Consider the following 24,047-nt stretch of genomic DNA (forward strand, 5'->3'; position numbering starts at 1 on the left):
TTGAAATATTTGAAAAATGGAAACCAAAATTTCATTTTTCAATAGTTCAATCAATGACATTTTAGAATCGTGACACGCCAGTCCCAACCCGCTACGAACTGCAGAAATAGTCTAATATGGCCGCTCATTTTGCTGAACGTGACGTGCCACATGGCGTGACTCTGTTGGGCTATTCCCTTTACTATGTTTATCTCTCGGGTTATCACCTCCTTTACGCTAAACTTATTCTGGCTTCACCCAGTGAACCAGCTGTTCAGAGAGACAGCATTCTCAGCCAACGAGAGACAGACCAAGAACAGCCTGGGACCAATGAGCAACAAGAGGGCGGAGCAGGAGACAAGGAAACAACGAAGCAGCATGGAGGTGTTATTAAAGGTACAGGACCCCCGAGGGCAGGTCAGCATGGAAGAGGCGGGGTTTACAAAGGAGGCATAACTTCAGGTTCCAGAATGCATTATTCTGGGGCACCCCCCGTTTTTGTCAAGTCACAAACAAGTCGACTAAAAGGTGTGAGGACCCCGGGTGGTCCCCCACAAATGACACATAGGCATTGGGCAAATTTAGGGCAGAACTGGAGGTGGCAGAAGTCACCATGGCATACAATGGTGGTATACAATGATCCGGAGGTTGGATGATACGAACTTTGGGATGCGTTTAGGCGGCCTGGGTTGTGGAGGAGCGCAATGGAGGGTAAGGCCTGGTGTGGATAACGCATTGTATTGGAAGAAAATTACCTTAAGGTAGGAGATGGGCAGGAGTCGAGGACAAGATCGGAGGAGAGGGGAGTGATTGAAAGACAGCAGTGAATACCTCTCACCTTACCCTCAATTGGAGGATGTCATCCGCCCTAGACTCCGTGTTACTTAACTGTAAACCCGATACCCTCCATTGACTTCAATTGGCCCACCTGCGCATAAAAACATCAGCCAAACAAATGGATTAATTCCCATCGACTTCAACGGGACCACCTCTCCAAAAACGTCTGATTTCATAAACTGTATACATACATGCCCCCTTCTATTCGGGAGATGCTAGTCAAGTTTTGGTTTTAACGCTGCATTCTCTGATTTGCAATCCTGGATTTCTCCGTTATAAATCCAGGACTGCAACTCCCAAAATGCAAAGGTAACACCAGACCGTCGGACCTGAACTTCCATCTCTTGAATGTAATAGGGCATGTTGGTATGTATGCTTAGATGCAAGGGTCTGTAACCTTTGGCTCAGCAGATGTTTTGGATACAACCCCATCAGCCTTAGCCAGCATAGTTAATGATGAGGGATCATGGGCGTTGTTGTCCAAAACATACGGAGAGTCAAAGGTTGCAGACCCCCGCAGCCTTAGAAACTCAACAGTTTGAGGTATGGCACTGGGTGTAGCAGAGGGAGGTGGAGGCTGTTAAAAGACTGGGCATTGAATTGAATGAATCCGTTCTAGGGTAAAATGAGACTTTATACAGAAATGGCCATGTATCTAGGCGGACGTGGGCATGAGGGATACGGGATATGCACTGGGGGCCATTTCCTGGAGGCAGAGCTTTTAAGTTTCCCGTGGCCATGCATGAGAAGGCCACCCAGTTCGGATTTACCCTTTGGATTCTGGGGCTTGTTTTATTTCCCTTTCACATTTGAAATTTTGGGGAACTACAAAGCCCAGATTTCCAAGTAAAAACAGGACTGGGTGGCCTTCACAGGTAGGGCATCGGGAAACCTGGAAGCTTTGTAGGGGACAGAAGGATGTTTATTGCCACAAATTCTGTAAAATCCATAGAACAACAATACCAAGATAATAAAGACCTTGAAAAGTCGGAGCATCGGAGAGAACATTTCAGGTTACTGGGTGATATGAAAGAAACTGACCTGCGGTGCAGGAGTAGTTTGGCTTGGGGGAAACGCGTACACCCTGTTGGGGTGCATAATGCCAACATTATCCATTCCAATAGGGAAACATTGGTCCGGTCCTGGTTTTAACTTTGCATTCTGGGACGTGTAGTCCTGCATTTCCCCTTTATAAACACACTACAGCCCCCAGAATGCAAATTTAAAACCGAGACGACTAGTTTCTCCAGAATGGAATGGATAGTGTGGGTATATAACTAAGTGGAGTTTGAACCTGTGGCTTTTGGAGGCAGTTGTTCTGTGGCGGATGGGGGCGAGTCATAGACCCAGGCTAGAGTGGGAGGATAAGAGTATGATATTTTGACTGTAGGAGATAGTATAATTTAGGTGGTACCCTGTCACTGACAAGTTATCCTTTATCAAAGCATGCAGGGACACGCCTTAGTCCATAATATTGGGGCGTGGGGTGTAAAAAGGATAGTGCGGCAAGTTGGTAGCATGCACTTTATTATGTACTTTCAATAGAAACATACGCTATGTATTACTGTCACTGCTGTCTATTCAGATATTTTGCAGTAAAGCCTACAGTTTCAAGACACGTCTCATTCTTAGTCACATTTTATCATGTCTCCTACACAATATTCCCATGTGTGCTCATAAATCACCACCTCAGCCATCCCATGCTTACATTACTATCCTTGTAGCATCATTTATTTCACTTAATCTATGAGGAGAGAACCATGGCTCAAAATATATGTTGGTATGAGTAACACAAGAAACATGTCACTCTGTGGAATCCACCATCTCACTGGTCAATATTATTATATATTTATTGCAACACTACAGACTGCAAAGGGATGCTTGAGTGTGTTACTCCTGGGCATACCTTAAATAATTACTTCAAGGCAATAACTTTTTTTGTCATCAAAGGAAACTAAGACAAATTGGTTTGCCCAGGATCACATACTTCGGCCTAGTGGAGAAGCCAGAATTTTAAGACAGCTTTCCTGGTTCTATAATTTGTAATTAAGACAGGAGCCTATGGTGGTTATTATGATTATGGTGGTGGGTTAAAAAAGTGAAAGTAACAGAATTGCTGCAATTTTTACCACACCACCATACTATGAGTTTGGAGGTTAAGTGGGTGAAATACCTCCAGCGCTTGGCTAGTGGTATTTCCTCCTCTTTCTCGCCAAAAGTGGCATAGTTACTGCTTGTGGAATAACCAATTCTGGTGATTCCGCCATGTTCCCAATGGAATCCTATGGGACTCCATGAATGGGTACTAACACTATGTTAGCAACATCATTTTTTATGTTCTTGTTAAAAGCGCAGACGTAGCTCGAGAACAACAGAGCGCTGTCCAGAGTGTGGCTAACGAGAATTTGGGCTGGTATCTTTTAACAGTAGCGCAGTACTGTGAGTTGAGGTCTGTGTATCGGTATGTGTCCCCACTGGAATTAATCCATGGTCAGGTGTTGTTAAAAAAAGCCATGTTTTGAGAGATTTGCGAAATTGGAGAAGTGTGAGGGCATCCCGAGCCAATACTGGGATTGAGCTCCAGAAGGTGGGTGCACGATAAGAGAAGGATTGTTTGCGGGTCCTCTCTTTGCAGACGAATTGTGTTGCAACCCAGCTGGTCAGTTTGCTACACGAGGAGCATGTGCCACCAGATATGTGGAGCTTAGCCACCAGGTACGCTGGTGTGCTACTTGTGACTGCTTTGTAGATGATACATGCAGTCTTGAACAGTATCCTGGCCTAGAGAAGAAGCCAATGTAATTTGCATATGACGGGGGTGATTTGGTCAAATCTCTGTGCACCTGTAATAAGAAGTGTTGCTGCGTGGTGGACTGCTTTTATGGGAGCCAAGTGAGCAGCTGGGAGCCACGTTAGGAGGTTATTTCCTCCATTGAGGTGCAAGACCACAAGGGCCTGTGGCAGAATGAAGGGTTTGATTTTGCGAAGGGTGGAGATTCAGAGCCAGGCTGTTTGCACCTTCTTGGCTATGTGTTTCTGAAAGGACAGGATGCTGTCAATGGTGCAGCCTAAGGATTTATCTGAGTCAGAGAGTTGTGGATCAAATCCTTCTAGGTGCATATCAATGAGCCATTGTTGGATAAGTTGTTGTTTAGCAGGCAGCCCCATAAGGTTGAATTCAGCTTTGGATGGGTTTAGGTGGTAATCGCAGAGACAAATTATGTCCTGCACGCTATCCCACTTTTAGTCGGGTACATTTACTGCTTGCAGTAACGATAAACAAGTATGGCTGTATTTCTGTGTGAAATAGCGCCAAATGTCGCTCTATATCTCCGTCCATCCAATTGTAGTTTACATCTACGCATACATTTTTTTCTGAATAGTTGACTTAAAAAAAAAATGTTGTAGTTGTAATTACAACTTTTCAAATATAGACATAATTGCCACCAGAACATATATGATTTCATATAATCTTAAAATATACATTATATCCTCTTGATCCCTTCCTCACACTTGGAACTATTCAACCCTCATTTCACCTCATCTCCACTTAACCTAGCCTGCCCAGATGCTGCATGTATTTCACCAGTCCTACTAAAAATCGAATTTAGTGGTGCCATGTGGTGCTTTGTTCCTCCCTAGCTGTCATGCACCACTCTGCCTCCCCCTTCCTCCCTTGTGCCCTCACCTCTCCCTGCCTTCAAGTACACCTGTGCTCTGACTGGTAAGTGTCTCCCCCCTTCACTGCATCCAACCATGGCACTATCTATATCTCTTATCCTCTCCAACTGCTTCTCTATCTCCTATCCGTCTCCTATCACAAAATCTGTCCGGAAGAAACTTAAGAAGGACACTCTTGCCTCCAACCCAGGCCTTCCTATGGCAGACACCTATGTCACGGCTTCAGCCAGAGAGACTATCACTGACATCCTTTTTCTCGTTAACTCACCTGACCTATGGTTTCACTACATAGTCAGCTTCCTCTCTCCTATTGCCTCTTCTCCCATTAATGGTGGTACTCGCTGGGAGGTTCTACATGACCTCTTTGCCATTTCCATTAATGTTTATCTCAATGGAACCATCATGGTTTAGGGTCCTCAACCCAACCTCCTTCTCTTCGACAGGCTCCTCCCTCGCCTCTCTAACCTCACCTCTCCCTCCGTCCAGGCTCCCTTGCCTTCTGTGCCTTCCTCCTCCTCTGTACAGGTGGCCGTGCCTTGCCGTACTGTACCGGCTCCCTTGTCGGCCTTGGTGCCTTTGCCATTCTCAACTATCCCCCTGGCTCTCTTGCCACCTTCTGGCGGACCACCGTTCCCTGTACCCCTCCCCCCCTGAGGAAGACCCTCAAAGATGGCAAGCTGCTCCACATTGCCACTCTCAACACTCGCTCAGCCATCAAACACTCGACTGACACCTGCAATCTCCTCGAACTCATGGATCTTGATGTGCTCGCCATCACTGAGACTTGGTTCAAGGATAGCTCTGTCACAAGCTTTGACACTCTCCTCCCAGAACGCTATAATATCCTCTCTGCACCCAGGCCTAAGAAGACAGGTGGGGGAGTGGCGCTTATCTTCCCAGATTAGATACCTGTGTCCATCATCCATGCTCAGGCCTACTCCTCCTTCCAGTGCCTAACTTGCAGACTCTCACTATCCCCTAAATCTTCTCTCATTATGGCCACTTTCTTTCGGCCACCAGGTCAGTCCACTCTCTTCCTTTCGGAATGGGCGGACGCAGTCTCCTCTCTACTCTCCTCCTCCTCTCAACTCCTCCAGATGGGTGATCTGAACATCCATCTGGACTCGCCAAACTCCTCTGGTCCTTTCCGCAACCTTTGCGACCCTCTCGCCCTTTTTATCCTTCCATCTGGCCCGACGCACACTACAGGCCATACCATGGATGCTGTCATCTCTTCTGACATCCCTCTCACTACCTCCCTTTCTTGGACTGACCACTCTCTTCTGTCTATACACCTTAAGCTCTCCTCTCCACTCCTCTTGCAGCAAAACATCCGGCACAGCCACTGGGCTTCAAAGTTACCAGAATCAGGAAGAAAGTGACAGTGGCTGCTTTTGCCTCCTTCTACTCTCCTCCACCTGACTCCCACCCTGACATAGCCCTCGCTAACCTCAATCACTCTATCTCTAACACCCTTGACACTCTTGCCCCTGTCATGAGGTTCTGACTGAAGCCTTCAAAAAAGTGCAACTCTTGGTACGACTCTGACCTGACTTCCCTTAAACGTAAATGTAGGGCAGCTGAGCAGAAATGGAATGCAACGGGCAAACCATTTGACAAACTGGCGAACCGCCTCCTTAAAAGGCCTTAAAAGGCATGATCGACTCTCCATTCGCACCAAGAAAAGAGTATTTATTCAAGTCTGCGTCTCCGCGGCATCAAACAACACGGCCAAACTCTTCAAAGTCTGAAAGGAGCAAATGCATCTTCGTCTATCACACCCACCAAGGACCTTTGCTCAACCCTGGCTGCACACTTCACTAGAAAAACCCTAGACATCCTTTCCACCATCTCTTTCACACCACAGCATACACCAACAACAGAGCCTCCCTCAGCCCCCCCCTCCACTTACCTTCTCTTCTCTCTCACCTGTCACACCGGATGAGGTTACCAGACATGTCCGCTATATGAAGGCTTCATCCAAACAGGTGGACCCCTGCCCCTCAAAAACCATTAAACACAATATCGACTCCCTCGCCTCAGCCCTGACTGATCTCTGCAACCTCTTGTTCTACACTGGAGTTTTCCCAACTGCACTGAAGCACTCCACTGTGCACCCTCTGCTCAAAAAACACTCTGCAGACCCCTCCATTCTGGCAAACTACCACCCCATCTCCATCACTCCCTCCTGGGCAAACCCCTACTGGCTATCTCTCAGCTGGTACTACACACTGAATCGTATTGGTTGCATCCATGACAACCAATCTTGCTTTAGAGCATCCAGAGGTAGGGAAACTGCTCTTCTGAACACCTGTGAAGACCTACTCTCTAATCTTGACACTAACACCCCATCTATCCTCATTCTCCTTGACCTCTCCTCTGCCTTCAACATGGTTAACCACAATATCCCGATCGCATGTCTCCGTGACACCCTGGGAATCACAGGTCAGGCTCTGGCGTGGTTAACCTTCTTCCTCTCCAGCCGCCCATCCCAGGTGGAACTTGGAGCCTTTCACTCGACTATCACACTCTCAACCTGTGGCGTTCCCCAGGGATCTAACATATCCCCCTGGTTCTTCCACGTCTCTATGGCTGCCCTGGCACGGGTGATTGCCACCTTCACCTCTAACTTCCAGTGCTATGCGGATGACACATAACTATCTTTCAGGCTACCCTCAGCCACCTCCTCCTCCTCGCTCATATCTGACTGTCTGTCCACTATTTAGTCATGGTATGCTGCAAACAACCACTGTCTCAACACCACTAAGACTGAGATTGCGCACATTGGGACCCCTGCTCCCGCCTTCCCACTTTCATTCTGGCCGGCGTCCCTTAGCCCTGCACCTGCACCCACCTGCGAAGTAACAAACCTTGGGGTCATCTTTGATTCCACTCTCTCCTTCTCCTCTCACATTTCAGACATCTCTAAAAAATCTAACTATCAACTACACCTCCTGAGAGGTGCTCTACCCTTTCTCACTTTCCCCCAGAGGCTCACTGTCTGCAGAGCCCTGGTTCTCGCTATTGCACCAAGGATGACTGCACACGTGTACAAAAAGCCTTCTCGGACAAACTCCAGTGCGCTCAAAGCAAGATTAGGGACTAGTTGGCTAGGCAGAAATCACTTTCAACAACTGTTGAATGTGGCGATGGGTGAGAAAGTAAGGAGAAGGATAGTGTGATGACTAACTTGGGAGACCAAGGCCAGGAGGTAACCACCACTGGGTTTGGCTTCTCAACGATGTCTATTGTTGAAATACAAAACATACTTCAAATCATGCACCCTACAAGTTGTCCAGGAGACCTCCTTCCATCAAAGATAATTTTGGAGCACAAAGAAATGTTTGCTCCATTCTTGTGTAGATTTGTCAATGCCTCTTTTAAATCTTGTACCATCCCGCAAGCTATAAAAGATGTGGCGATAAACCCGCTTAAAAAAAGTAGGATTGGATCCTAATGATGCTACGGGTCTACGACCTATTACCAATACCCTGTTTCTTGTGAATTTGGTTGACAAAGTAGCAACTATACAGCTCCAATCCCATTTGGCAGCGACTGGTATCCTGCATAAAAAGCAGTCGGGATTACAATGCTTTCATGGCACTTAAAGCGCCTTAATAGATCTTCAGACCCAGATGCTGTCCATATTGGAGAAGAGCAGATCAGGGCTGCTGGTCTTACTTGATCTATCAGCAGCTTTCGATCTGCTTGATCACAAAATTCTGCTGGATAGACTGGCCTCTGTGGGGGGCCTCTCAGAGGAGGCAGTTAGATGGCTGAAATCATTTTTGGAGGGCCATAGATCCAGGGTCTATTAGGGTAATAATTCATCCGAAGTAGAACTCACCACTTGTGGTGTCCCTCAGGGGGCATTTAAACCCACCCTGATTTTTAATATATAGATTGTCCCCTGTGTATGGAACTGGAAAAACTGGGGCTCTTTTTCACTAATTACACTAACAACTTTCAGTTGTCCTTGGCGATTAGAAGAAATCATACAGTGGACCAGGGAATGTTAAACTATGTCTATCAGATCATAAAAGCTGGATGACGACTAATTGGTTATGTTTAAATGCTACTAAAACAGAGCTAATGATATATGGGTCACAACATGCTAGAGAAAGCTTAGACCAGGCCTTTGATAGCTTCGAGGTTGAGGGTAGCCGGATAACAGTGACCCCCAAAGTGAAGACCTTCAGCACCAACACGGAGGCCAACATGAACGCAGGGGCTCATGTGGAAGCTATTGTAAAGAGCATTAAATATCATCTAAAAGTGCTAACAACAGGTCGCCCCTATGATCACAAAAGACAATGGGCCAAGTTAGCCAGGGCAGTCATACTCCCTCGGTTGGATTACTGTAATGCCCTTTTGAGTGGTGCTAATAAAGAACATATTCAGGCATTACAAAAGGTACAAAATGCTGCAGTACGTATTGTTTACCAGATGGGGCGAAATGAGCCTACATCTACAGCCCAGAGGGAGCTGCACTGGCTGCCGGTTTCTGCGAGGATCTTGTTTATACAGTTGACAGTATGTCACAAATATATCTTTGGATCGGCTCTTCTGTGCCTTAAAGAAAGGGTGACTATCACCCCAAAAGAAACCTCTGATCCGCTAAGGCCTGCTGCCTTAAAGTAGAAAGTATAAAAAGAACTTGGGGAAACGGCCGTGCATTCCCAATCCTGGTGGCACGGGTCTGGAACGAGTTACCGGAGGCACTCTGCAAGGAGGAGAACCATCTAGCCTTTAGGAAATTGCTAAAGACCAGACTGTTTGCTGTGACCCTGGTTGGTCTTTTGCTGAATCCCATTGTTTGTGACAGCACCTGGATGCCCTAGGGCTTTGGCGCTATAGAAATGTAGTAACATAACATAACATAACATTGCAATAGCCTCTTCCTCAACCTCCCTTCTTCTGCCCTGCGCCCTCTGCAACTCAATCAGAACAGAACCGTGAGACTTATTATTGGCCTCAAGCCAGGAACCACGTCTCTCTGGCGCTAAAATCCCTTCACTGGCTCCCTGTGGCTGCAAGGATCAAATTCAAGACCCTTTGCATTGTCCACAAGGCTTTCTGGGGCCTGGGACCTACCTACCTACAACGCTGCCTCCCTAAATACTGTCCCCCATGAGCCCTCCGCTCATCTAACTCCAACCTTCTGCAAGTGAGCCGGTTCTCCAAACAGAGATTTGGTGGGAGATCCTTATCCTCAGCAGGTGCCTCCCTCTGGAATAGCCTCCCTGTAACCCTATGTCTTGAGCCGGATCTCCTGAAATTCCGGAAACTCCTCAAGACCTTCCTCTTCTGCTCTTCCTTCCCGCTCCCTCTACCCTGCTAACCTAGTTCTCTCTTCTTCCCCTCTCTCACTTCTATTCCCTACAACATTGTGACTGGCCGCCTGGTGTACCTCAGAGTCTTACTGGTCCCTGGCAGCCCCGCAAGTCCTCTTGCACTTGCCTAGGGGCCCTACAACCCACCCTCACTCAACTCACCGAGAAATGAACCCAAGAGAGTGGCCCTCTCTGCACTTACCCCAGTCTCAACTGACCAGGTGCACTTGACCCTCCCCTCCCTGTGACCCTGTGTTCACTTCTCAATCTGTATGCACCATGCCTGAAGATCGTCTGGTCTGTTTCTCCCCTGTCTTCACCCCTAATTGTACTGTTAAAATTGCAGAATCACTGTCAGGCCTATTTGCTATATCCCACACTGGTAAATGTATTTTCGCTCCTCAATCACAAATGCCTAATGTAAATGATTTTACGTTTTTTGCTTTTGACACCAATGTAACTAATTACTCTGTACCTGCTTCCAATTAAGTCTTGATATGATTCACTGTAACCACTAACCTTATAAGAACTCGCTGTAACAATTTTCCCTAAGCCTGCTCAAGTATTCTTGTATCCTATGCCTATGTGATACCTCAGGGTCTGGGCGTATAACCAAATGAATAGATAAATAAATACTCTGCCTGTGCAGACTAATATCTTCTCAGAGCTTCAAGGGCACTGAGCGACTGTTGTTTTTTTCCCCTATGTTCCAACCCTCCTTGAGCACTTTGAAACACTTGCCTGTGTATAGGGGCTATATAAATAAACAATACATATAGACATACATTCAGCTGATTTCAATTTCTTCCATAATAAAGAGCGTGATATTGAGTCAAACGTTTGTCTGAAGTCGATGAAAGCGAGATATAGTGGTTGTTTGTTCGCTAATGCTTCCTTTTTCAGTGTTGCTATGATAAGTAGATTGGGTGCCGTACCTATTCCACTAATAAAGCCTGATAGATGGGGATCAAGCATATTCTTTGTCTTTAGCCAGCTGGTTAGGTCTCTTAAGAGCAGTCTAGCATATATTTTCCCAGTCGTGTCTAGTAGCGCTATGGGTCTGTAGTTAGTTGGTTTCGATCAATCTCCCTTTTCATAAATAGGTGTGAGTATGGATTGTTTCCAGGATGTTGATATAATACCTATTCTAGCTATGTTTCAATAGATTGCAAGCAAGATTTCAGACCATAGTTCCGGATTGGGCTTTGATGGTCGCATTGGATATTCCATCGGGACCTGGTGCTTTCGACAAGCTTAATTTTTAAATTTGCAATCAAATGTCTATGATGTCAATAGATAGTTTATCTGCATGATTTTCGTTCTGGGATAAGGTGGAGAGGGGTGCACAATCATCAGCGAAAAGTGCAGTATAATGGGATACCCATTCCGACTCACTTATGGTGTTTAATAAGTGTGATGATGTTCCTGTATTTGGCCCCTTCTTTAAGTAGGCTCCAAATTTGAGCTCTGGATTTCGTTGTTAAGAATCAAAGCATTTCTTCATTTTCTCTTTGAGTTTTTAGATATTTATACTAGGTTATGAAGTTCTTGTATTTTGTGCAGATGTTGATAGCCTTTTTCCGATTACTCATCGACTGTATCAGCTTTTAGGTTTTTTAAATCGTGTCTTTTCTTTGTCTTTCTGTTCTTGATGACCGGATCATATGTATGTGTTGCAGAGAATATCGGTTGCAGTGTAGGGGCGATGTTTTGGGAAAAGAAGGATAAACTGTCCGTATATGCATCTTGCGAACTCTTTGAAGTGTTTGTGGTAGATGTCGCTAGCATCATTCTGCCTAATATATTTTCTAGTTTGGGTACAGTCCATTTAATTCGATTCCTGCATTCAGATAGTTGTTGGCAAATTTCACCTCGGGGAAGCAAAGCTGTTCCTGAGATGTATTGTTTTGTTTTTGCATTTTTTGAATTCACCTCTAGATTTGAATCGGGATTGATAAGTGATAATTAAGGCCAATCAGCTACATAAGGATTGTTTAGCTCAGTGTTTTGTTTACAGTACTTTGTTAGGACGGAATGATTCTGCCCTCATTTATTGTCATGTATTGTTTTTCCATACATTTGCCAATCTCCCTGTTTCCCATCTGTCTGTTCTCCCTTCCTTCCCCCTTTACTCTTCTGTTTTGGGTCAACACTTCATGATTTTTGAACAGATGTGTATAGGTTTGTGTTATGTGTGTTTTTTGATTTGCAAGCAAACTGCTTTTTTTGTACTAGCTTACATTATTTGAATGTTTGTTTTTTATTGTGTGTTTTTGCTTACTGTTATACTGCAACTGTCTAACAGCTATTTTGTTTGTTTAACTAAATACAGAATTAGTTTAGAATTTCTGTCCTCTTGGTGTTTCTTTCTCTTGTCAAAGGGTTAAATGCGATTTGCATCAATTTATTTTGGTTAGATAGAGGGTTGGCACAAAGAGGTTACTAAATCAATTAATCCGTCTGCTCTAAACCCCGGGCACAGCAATACTCCTTTCTTTGGTTCATATTCAGATAGTTGTATGGCATGTTTGTAATACTGTCTCGGGGCATGAGGAATGGACATGCATATTATTTCTAGTATATTGTGGTTACTTTCTTCCGTTTTGATGACTGTAAAGCTTTTAACAAAGTTTATAGTGTTAGTTGATCCATATACATAATCCAATACAGCTTGTGATTTGTTTCTCTTGCATGTCGAGCATAGGGGAATGTCACCCTCTATATTTCCATTAAGTAGAGTCATATTTCTGTCAGCCATGAGGTTCTTCCATCTAGCGGCTTTTAGAGCGATCCATTTGCCAGTTTGGGATAGACATTTTATTTAAATCGCCTGCTATTATTGTCGTTTGGATTTGTGATTCTATTGCAATCATATCAAGACTAGTAGTTATGTGCTTGAAAAAATCATCATCAGTTAAGATGGCAGGATTCCAGTAGATATTGATAATGGCAGTGCATGAGCCAGACGATGTAGATTGTTATTGCATTCTAATTTTAACAGCTGTATGCATGGATGAGGAGGGATCCATGGTGTTAGTTTTCCCAATGCATGTATCTTTAGTGCCACAAGAAGACCTGCCATGGGTCTCCCTTTTGCTTGTTTTTTGCAGGGACTCAGCATATTTTGTAGTTCGGCCACGTTGGTTGCATGGTTATCCAGGTTTCTTGTAGCAATATTAAATCATATGTGCCTAGTAGGTGAGCTCAACTGGATTTCATAAGGTGAGTAAATCCTCTGGTATTCCAAACCGCTATTCGCAATGTTTGAGGGGCAGATGTGGTTAAACATTATTCATTCTGCCGGTGAGTGGTTGCTTTAATTGCTTGTGGTAGCCATGACCATTTGGTTTCTTTGGGTTGTTTCATTTCTTCTTCATAGTAAACTTCCCTTTCTAAACGTTCAATGATTCCTCGGAAATTGACAAGAAGAGCTTTGGGATCTTGAGCAATTAGTGAGTGGGTGTTTTCATATGTTCGTTCTCTCGTGTGGGCTTTGGTCACCTGTTTATTTTGTAACTGAAACAATGAAACCCTGAGTTGATAGCTTTTCCTTTTCTTTCCATATTATTTGCTTCACAATCAGTGACGGAATTGACAGAGTTACTGTATCCATCCTTTTTTTCTTGGTTATGTATACAGCTTCAATATACTGTGTTCGTATTTGTTTGAGGTTAGGGTTGTTTCCAAACAGCACCAGTAGTGTAGTTCGGTTGGGGTAAGGATCTCTTCTTTCTCCGTCACTCATGGTTACGACTAGCGTATCCGGTCTTTTCAGGTTGGTGTCTCCAACATTTTGGGTTTGTTGGTGTACGGGTGTGTCACTGTTTGTGTTGTTACCAACTAGGGGTGTCACGGTATTAGTTTTATGACGGTACGATAACCTTCTTGCCAAATTACGGTATATCATGGTTATCGTGGTATAGCAGGTGGAGTCAACTCCTCTTAACAAATATTTTCTTAAAAGGACATAAATTGTCAGATTTATCTTCACAAACAAAACCAGGCACCCAGGACCAGAAATGGGCTTTTCAACATACTTCCACTGAAATGCCACCCCTTGCTTCCACCAAACAACACAAACACACGTGTGGAGAGGAGGAGGGGGATGGCAAGGATAGCCCTGCTGCGACTGGCAAAGAAAACTTAATAGCTTTTCTTAAGTGGTCATTTAGGCTTTTAGCTCCCCCATTGGCTACTGGTGAAGATGAACATGTTGCCGTCTTGATAATCTGCATGCCACAGTTCAATGAAGGCTGATGTTAGTATGCGCTTGTGCGCATAAACACACACGAACTCTCTATATCTTTACGTTACAGCCTTTAGTTTACTTGCGGGCCAAAAGCTGTTCAGTAATCACGGACATGTTACCATTTGGTATGGCAGCAAGGAATAGCAGCAGAGATGAGTGAATTTCGCATGGTGACTTATATGTAAATTCAATGATAGAACCAGGGAAATCCTCCATTGCCATATGTTTAGAAAACATTATTCATTATAAATATATACACCCCAAAGCCGCCAACGCAAAGTAAATCCTTTTCCTTCTTGGCACTGTATTTATTCTTCCTATTGCTAACATATTGATTTTGTGTCAGGCAAGTGTGGTTTACGGAATGGCATTAAAAACTGCTCTAACTGAAACTACTTGTACCAAAAAAAGAACTTTTTTTTTTACATTGCCTTTTTGCATTTGAAGTTCTTTAACTTACGAATACGCAGGCAGGATTTTCCAGCTGCAGCAAGGTAGAATTTTGAAACTTGTGTCTGCACATATTTAGCTGATCCTCCAGGAATCTAAGGCGGCTGCAGACTTGGGGGGGTAATTCATAGATTTCAGTGCAGAGGCAGCGCACGCGAGCAGCGCAGAGAGGGAGCGTGCGCTAGCGTGCGCCAGCCACGTGCGCTAAACAGCATTCTGGCGCACTGCGTATTCATGGAATTCCCAAGCCATTTTGAGCGCTGGTGCAGAGAACATCCCGCAGCGCCAGTTACGGCCCCAAGAACGCCCCTTGCGCAAGGAAAAGGCATTGAAATCCCCAATGCAGCGCAAAGGCCAGCGCTAACCCTGCACCAGCTTATAGGACCGGTACACTGTAATCGCGTGAAAATACTGCGCGCACCCTGCTCACGGCACCCAAAAGTGTGAAAATGTACTGGCGCACCCCTCGGAATACTCGTACCCCGCTCACCCCAGGTAAATTGCATACAAAAAGCATCCCCATGTGGCGTGGGCTGCCTGCGGGGCATGCCCAGGGTGGATGGGCTGCCTGCGGGGCAAAGTGTATTTTGGGGTTGCGCGGGAAGTTTCACATGCGATAGGCCTTGTGTGAGCGGGGTACGTGTATTTTGGGGGTGTGCGGGAAGTTTCACAAGCGATACTCCAGGCGAGAGTGGGGCACGTGTATTTGGGGGGTACGTGTGGATTTTCACACGTGATAGGCCTTGTGCGAGCGGGGTACGTGTATTTGGGGGTACGCGGGGAGTTTCACATGCGATAGGCCTTGTGCGAGCGGGGTACGTATATTTGGGGGGTATGCGGTGAGCTTCACACGTGATAGGCCCTGTGCGAGCGGGGTACGTGTATTTGGGGGGTGCGTGGGAAGTTTCAGATGCGATTCGGCATCGTGGGCCCTTCCGGGTGTGCGGTTTCCCCCCTCCACATGCCCTGCAGGCAGCCCACACCACAGGGGAATACTATACAACCCTCCCCATGCCCTGCAGGCAGCCCACACCACAGGAGACTACCGTACAACCCTCCCCATGCCCTGCAGGCAGCCCACACCACAGGGGACTACCCTAAAACCCTCCCCATGCCCTGCAGGCAGCCCACATGGCACCATGCACTTGTGAGCACACATGTGAGCCCTGACTCATGTCCCCCTGCACCCCCACCCACCCAGCAGTGACGGACACCTGCCAGCAGGCCCCGACTCATGTCCCCTTGCACCCCCATCCACCCAGCAGTGACGGGCACCTGCTAGCATGCCCCGACTCATGTCCCCCCACTCAGTCACCCACCCCGCAGTGACGGGCACCTGCCAGCAGGCCCCGACCCATGTCCCCACCCCAACAAGTCATCACGATCCACACCCATGGCCCTTATGGCCACCCAAATCCCACCCCAGTCCAAACACCCAAACAAGTATTCCATCCACCCCACATTGAAATCCCCATGTCATGATAGATCCCACATCAATACATGTCCGTCACACACACACAATGGGTGCAAGTGAATGAGAAAACCCACATCGTGACATGCATGAAACCAATGAGAGAATACCACACAAATGAAGTATGAAACCAAAATGTATTAAAAATAAAAGCAAGGTAAGGAAAGAAACTCACACAATAATACAAAAAATAAACAAAAGGCTGCATGTCCAAAATAAATTAAATAAAATACATGAATGCTGCCTCAAAATAAATCCAAATGAAAATGTCTCCAAAGGGTTCGTCCATCAAACAAGATCCAAATGAAAAAATAAATCCATTGCTCCATGGTAAAAAATGAAAAAAAAGAAGTTCAATCCAGTCTTCAACTATATACAATTTCAAAATCAAGGGTCCATTAGCCCAACAACCCAAATGAAACCTAAAAAAACCCTACCTAATAAACAACTATATACAAAAATGTGGGGCATAGTCCATGTGCCACAAATGAAAGAAAAATATAAAGGAAACCTAACACTAATTAACTATATACAATGGCGGCGGGCTAGTCCTACGGCTCACTTGTTGATTTCCCGGGCCAGGGCATCATCGAACTCCCGTTCTACGTCCTGGAGGCGGGCCTGTTCCATAGCCCAGAGGTTTCGCAGGGATAACGCCATATCCACCTCCAACTCCCTGCGAATTGCCTCGAGGCACTCAGCCCGCCTCGGCGCCCTGCGCATGGAGTTTTCCGCCCTGACCATAGTGAGCCGTGCCTCTTCCGCCCGCCGCCGCTGCGCATCTATTTGCTGGCCCAACCGCTGCCACACGGAAGACACTCCCAATCCAGGGTCCTCCTGCCCTCCGGCCGATGCCTACCCCTATTATGTTGATGGCCCCGAGTCATCATCGCTCCCACCATGAGCCTGCTGCTGCCGTGCATGTGCCCTGCCTCTTGATGCCTGCATGTCCTCCTCCTGCTGGGGTCCAGTTGTTGGGGTGGCCACCCCTGCTGGACCTCCGACTCCCGACTGTGGCAAGGATGTGTCCTCCACCAGCCTGGCCGCTGGGTCAGAGGCAGCTCCACAGGGTACCCAGGTGATACTTGGGCCGGAAGATGGCACGGAGGACGACTGGCGCATAGGGGGTTCAGTTGAGGAGGGGGTCGGTACAAGGTCCAGCAGACGGAGGAATCCAGCACTGGTGACCCATCCTAGTAGGTCGACGCGGTCAAAGAGGCATCCCAAACAACGTGCAGAGTCTTCACGAAAACCCTGCAGGTCATCTCGGATGCCCCGTTGACGCAACGCCATCCCAGCCAGGACAGGCTCAACACGGTCCCGGATTGCCACGTCCGCAGTGAGAGGAAGGCCAGTTGTTGTGCGCGCATCCCCTCCCTGAAAACGGGTGTGGACGAAGGCATCCCTGCTGGTGCGGGATGATGCAGTCACAGGATCGGGGACAGGATTACACACAGGCACCTCCGCGGCGGCCTGTGCTGCCTCCGGACTGCACCACTAGCACCAGTGGAATCCCCCCCCTCCAGACCCCATGGAGTCCCTTCCACAGCCTCCTCCTCAACCAAACCCACCACCAACCTGGATGACTCCGTGCCATCTTCCTCCATCAGACCCTGTGGGGTCTCAGCTGCCCCTTCTGCTGCCGAGGAGTCCACCTCCGACCTCCACCTCTTGGGCCTACCCTCGGCAGCTGCGGCCACGGACGCGGCACCAGACTCCTCACTCCCCGATGAGATGACAACCTGGGAGGGGAGCCGGGCCTTGCGTCTCCGGCTGGCGGTGCGATCCCTGCCGCTTTGCTCCACAGCACCGTCTCCACCCTCCTCCATCAGTTGACGCTGCAGACAGGGAGAGATAGAACACAGGCATCAGGGCACTGTACAATGGTCTGATACACACATGACAGTTGCACATGAGTGGCAGTGTCAAACTTCACACATGACATCACACTCCCCAACACACATATCATTTGAACCCACACACATGCGCAAATCAACAGGAATGTTGCAGCAGGCAGCACCATCCATACACATGGAAGGTTAGCCTGACGTCACATGCAACACGGGGAGTGCCAAACACATGCACACACGTCACCAGACATACATGCATCTGTACATCCCCACCACCTGTCGCAGTGAAATCATCGGCATCCATGTCACATCTGCCAATTATGTTAGACGCGAGAGGTAGATAGTAATTATCAACAAATTACAGACATATTTCATTAAATGGCTCTGTAAAACAAGTAGTTCATTCAATTTTTAATATTCAAATCTATTAGAAAAACACGTAATAGCTTAAAAAAGCGGTGGGTACATCCCATTCAATTGACATAAAACAATTGTACTTTTTTAAAAAATACAAACAGTTTTTGTTGTGACACTTAAACTGGGCCATAGGGAAGTGGTGGCTTCCGTCTTGATGGCTAGACTTTGGTTCAGTGATCAGTCCGGGGAGCAGTAGCTGTCTGAAACTGTTCACGGGACCTTGGTTCAGGTTGTTAAATCATGATACTAGTATAAATTCTAGATTGTAAAACTCGACATGTTTCAGTTCTTACAACAATTTTTTAGAACTTTCTTCAGGAGTAGTGTCATATTCTAAAAAACAACAATTCAGACAACAAACTAGGAGCATGCTATAATTGCGCCTCTCTTAGATGATGGAATTCAGTTGCCAGTGTTTAATATTGAGCTTAGATGTTGTTGCTGTAGCTGTTGATTACAAGAAAAAATGAAAAGATATAAGCTTTTACTGCTAATGGTTCTTTTTTGATAAAATCAATTTATATAACAAGGCTAAGTAGAGTAATTACCTAGTCTCGTAGGGGGCAAGTGATTCTGAGTCAGAGGGATTCCTGTTGTATGCAGGTTAGTCCTCTGGGTCCATAGTAAATACTTATGTATGTCTAATTGGACCTGCAAGTTAAATTTTTACGTAGATTAAGGCTGCTGTTTGTATAGACTAGCTTTTGCTCCCACAGTGAGTAAAGTGCAAACAGAAGTTGCTTACCTTCAGTGAAGGGGCAGATCGTCAGGGTGTTAGAGATTTCGAAACCCAGGATCTGGAATTTTGGGTTCTTAAATGTAGCTCTAGTCGTTTAATAAAGACCATATAGTCCCTCAGCCTATAAGAGATATATTTATCATTAGGACCTTGGGGCTATATTTACTAGAGGATGATTATGGTAATGGTGAAACCTAATATAAATAAGCTCACCTTGATGGCATGTATGTATTGGTTTCGCCGACTGCATACTCGTAGTAATGTCATCTGCTGCCCCAAGTAGCCAGGGTGAGGAGGCTGCAGGGGCAGCTGCAGCTCAATCCACCCCAGCTCGGAGTCTCCCAGCCGGGACAGTGTTGGTCCAAGTCCATCACACTACGGTTGGTCCTGCCAACATCACCCAGCAGCCAATGCATGCAGTGAGATCTTTTGGTCATCGTGCCTTTGGCTACTTCCAGTGCCCAGTCCACCTGCGCTTCAGCCCTACCAACCAGAGCGGTGTAAGCCACTCAGGGTCCGCACCACCTTCCAAGAGGAAGAAGGGTGCTCTTGCGCTACAGGCTGGGACCCCAGACACGGCTACCCACTCCGGCATGTCAAGGAAGCGTAGTTTCAATGATGCAGAACTAGACGCACTTGTGGGCTACGTGTCGGCCCATGGCCGCGAAATGCTGGTGACTGCAGGGTGCAAGACTACGACTGCTCAACGTAGGGCCCACTGGCAGTGCATCGCGGACCAGATTAGTTCCCTTGGATTTGTGAGGCGCACAGCTGATGATTGCTCTAAGCGGTGGAATGTCCTCAAACGCAGAGCAAAGAACAAGCTGGCTTCCAATTATGCCTCTACTCTGGTGACTGGCAGTGGGTCTCCACCAGAGGAGGATGAACTAACAGAACATGAGGCAATCGCTGGAGAGTTCATCACAGAGGATCATATCCAAGATGTGGGAGACCTACCAGATCTTGAGGCAATGTCCGGTGAGTGGCCATGCATGTGTGTGCAAACCATGTGTATGTTGCTTGGGTGATGTGTTGTGATTGAGTCCCAGGTGAGGCTGTGTAGTCATGACTGCTATGAGTCACCCATGTGGTGCCTCCAAACCATACCCCAGCCTTGGGTTAGGGTTTTCAAGTATCGCTTCTGACCGCAGTAGACCATTAGCACCACATTACTGCACTTGCCCTTCAACTGTCATCTTGCCACAACATTGTTCATACTGTTTTCCTGTTCATTTTGCCTGACTTATGAAATCTTTAGCATTTTTACCACACTTTTATTGTGCCGTACTGCCCCAAATGTAACATACGTCAGTCATAGATTACACCCCACAATGGCCCACATTTGTTACCTTATTATGGGAATGATTTCACCAATCAGGCTGATTGAGTAATGTGCACCTATTCATGGCCTGCACACAATCATTTCGGGGCCCTGTTTGAATGTTCAACATGACTATTGTCTTCTGTCATGTTGAAGTGACCAACCATTGATGTATCCATGTGCCTGCCATCACTGCATCAGTGAACACTGGCTTTGTTGCAGCGTGTGGCACATGCGTGTTTTGTCACACTATTTTGCATGTTCAATTTCATGATGTCCATCTCACATGGATGGGTGACAGTACTGATTTGCTACCATCTGGGTGTCCTTGTCAAATCTGCCATGGCTATGCTATGTGCCATTTGTGTGCTGGCATGTGTCATGTATGTGGATTGTCCACGCCACTCACAGGCTAATGTGTGATGCCAGTGCTATCAACCATGCAGCACATGTGTTGCTTTTCCGTCTTGGAGTCCTCAGTGTCTGCTTTTTGCCTCCCCTTCCAACTCATTGACAGTGCATGCATACCAGAGCTATTGTCATGTGTGACATGTGTCATTTATGTACTGGATGTCTGCACCGTCATGTCTATGTGTGTGGGCTATGGTGCTCATGCCTGTTTTCATTACTTTTCTTTTATGTTTTTGCAGGTGATGAGGCACTTGATGCTGTTGAGGAGGAGGAGATGGTGCAGAGCAAGGAGTACTCACAGCCACAACCGGGCACCAGTGGAGGACGTGGGGTGGTGGTGGGTGAAAACCCATTACTCCTACAGACCATACTGCGTACGGGTGTCTCTGGGTACACCTCCGGAGACCTCTATGAATCAGGTGCTGAATCGGACATTGAGACATGTGTCTCGTCGCAAGTGAGTGTTTCTGGCAGGGATGCTGTTCTGTCCAACCCACCTGCACTGGGGGTAGACCCCTCTATGGGGCATTCAGTGTTGGAAAGTCCACCTGTGGCGGTTACGGATGCAGGGTCACATGCCACAATATTTGCTCCTGTTCCTGGGCCAGCAGATCAAAGGAGGAATGCAGTCCTGCAGCCTCATGCAGTACCAGCACAGCAAGGTGCACATCGACTTGCCCCAAACAGGTGTGGTGCCTGCCAACGCGGTGGCCGTGCGCCACCAGGCAATAATGTGTGGGAGAACTCCATCTACAATATAGCAGCACAACAGGAGGCATTGTGTGAGATGATGGCTCAGGCCATGGATAGGGTGGCCACTTCCATTCTCCCCCCTGAAAGGCAGGTGGAGCTCCAGCAGCAGGCAACAGAGTCCATTTTCCATTCACACAGGGAGGACATGTTGGCTTCCGACAGGGACCGAAGGGCTGGACTGGAGACTCTGCGCACAGCCATATCTGCAGAGTCAAAGGCCCACAGGGATGCCCTGAGGTTAGAACACAGGTCCCTCAGAGATACTGTGTGAACTTGAGATGTCCCGGAGTACAAGGTCAGAATAGCAGCTGGAGCAGCTGACAGGCACACTCGGCTGAGCTCCAGGCAACCCGTCAGGAGATCCGGGCATCACGCGAGGCCATGCAGGCAGAAATGCGTGCTACCCGTGAGGTGCTGCATGGGGATCTCCGTACCATCATCCTGCAGAACCAAACCTTTCACACCCGCATGCTTGCTGCCATGTAGGAGCATGCCAGGGCTTTCCGTGGTCTACCTCCCATATCACGCCCACCTTCTGATGTAGCACCAGAGGGTGATGACAGCGACGGCAGTTCTCCCACTGTAGCGTAGCAGTGCAGACCATGAGCCCATGGAGGTTTTTTTTTCTTCTCAACATCCACGCATGTGGGTGTTGGGGTGCACCCTGTACCTCGTCCCTCCTGGGTGGCCCCCCCCGGCCCACACATGGCCATTTTTGGGTTTTTTTTTGTAATTTCTTTTCCACATTTCATTCCAATTTGCAAAATGGAAATAGTATTCAATTAATTTGTTATCTTTCTTTTTTCTTCTTGTTTTTTCTATTTTTTATTTTCTTTTTATTTTCAATCTTGATTTCTTATTTTCATTTTCATACATTTGTTTTTTTTTGGTTATGCTTCTGATTTTTACTTTATTATTTTAATTTGTTTGTTTTACTTTACATTTACTCTTGCTTTTTCTACATTTCATTTGCATTTACATTTATTTTCATAACCATTTCCTTTAAGATTGTGAAATAATGTTAGTGTGTTGCTTTGTGTGGCTCCCGTAGGCATCCACTGTGTATTCCAGCTGGACACATGCAGGCTTGTCCTGTGTTTGGGTTAGAAACTTGGGTTCCTGACACACACACCCCTCCTGCTTCCCCTTTCCATGGGCTTGCAAAGGGTGTGACCAAGTGACAGTAACTTACACAGAGACATTGGGCTCCCATAAGTTGTGTGGGCAGTCTGTAGTTCACACTGTGTATACATCCCTAGTGGGGATTGTTGTTCATTTCTCCACTGCATGGTGGATTTATATATAGTTTTACATCCAGGACATTTTCCTTATATGCATGTAGCTTGTTCATGTCTTTACAAGCCCATCTCCTTTGCAGATGCAGTTCATGTTGTATGCAGTACACTGCCACATTTGCCTACCAGCAACACTCTGCACTTAGAAGGGGTCGATGTGCTGCCTTAGTCAGGTTGTGACACTTGCACTACTTTCATTTTTTACAGTCATATGTTGTCACTGTTGGATCCTGTAGTGATGGTATGTCTTGCTGGTAAGTATTTGTTCATGTGTGTTATTTATTATTCATTACTGAGAGGAAATTGCCTCTGGCCTGTTTCCATTTGGGACAGTGCACTTCGTGACACTTGTGTCATGTGTTGTGCATTCATTTGGATGCTTTCACATTGCATGCCATGCCATGGTGTGTTGGGTAGCTGAGATGGGGGGGGGGGTGGGTGACATGCCACTATTTGAAAGTGATATTTTGCAAGGGGGTAGTCCTTTGTGCTGCATGAATGTGTGCCTTTTACTGACACAGCATTGGGCGTCGTTAAGTAGCTAGGGACGCAAACAATGTAGCACTTCCAGGTGAATAATCTCAGGGTGGTATGGTTGTGACAGTTGACTGTCCCTTTTGTCATCATCATTGATTGTCAGTTGGTATGTCTCAGGCCTGTGTGCACTCCGCAGGGGTGGGATTTTAGGTGAAGTAATTTGCCACAAGCTGGGTACGGGCTGCCTTACCACGTGCCCTTTCACCTCCCATGCACAGCAGCCGTGCATGTGGTTGGGGATGTGGGGGCACCACCATGTCCACCGCCACGCCCCGCCGGGTTGGAATGTTGTGCAGGACACATGCTGCCACTATGATCTTGCACACTACTGGGGCGCATATAGCAGCTGCCCACCAGAGCGGTCAAGGGAGCAAAAGCGTGACTTGAGCACTCCGAATGTGCGCTCCACTATGCCCCGGGTTGCAATATGGGCTGTGTTGTATCTTACTATAGACAACAGATAACCACACATTTGTGGATTTCTCCCGTCCCCTGCACACCCAAAAGTATTGTGAACACAACCAATTAGTGAATGATTTCTATATATTCAATTCTGTAATTCAAAAATAACACTTTGCTAATAACTCTTGTCTTATAAAAATTCTTTACTCAAAGAAATGTATATATACGCACTTATTCATTTATGTTAGACCATACATAATACCAAACTGTTGAATTTCAAATTTTACTTTGTTGATCATTTCACAATTCGAAATAGACAATA

General features: G+C 46.6%; 1 protein-coding gene across 3 annotated transcripts in view; it reads left to right on the forward strand.

Annotated features, from left to right (window-relative positions):
- The first annotated feature begins 262 nt into the window (after positions 1-262).
- The window catches only part of LOC138521652 (uncharacterized), a 225,857-nt gene continuing 202,072 nt past the window's right edge, over positions 263-24,047 (forward strand). For 2 of the 3 annotated variants that reach the window (XM_069634639.1, XM_069634641.1), the window contains exon 1: positions 263-375. The gene's annotated coding sequence lies outside the window, so the exon portion shown is untranslated. Of the gene's footprint in view, positions 376-554; positions 691-24,047 lie in introns of those variants that run through there. The other variant, XM_069634640.1, reaches the window with a different exon arrangement.

This window comes from Ambystoma mexicanum, chromosome 13 (assembly GCF_040938575.1).
Source record: "Ambystoma mexicanum isolate Mex_15411 chromosome 13, UKY_AmexF1_1, whole genome shotgun sequence".
In the NCBI taxonomy this organism is placed as follows: Eukaryota; Metazoa; Chordata; class Amphibia; order Caudata; family Ambystomatidae; genus Ambystoma; species Ambystoma mexicanum.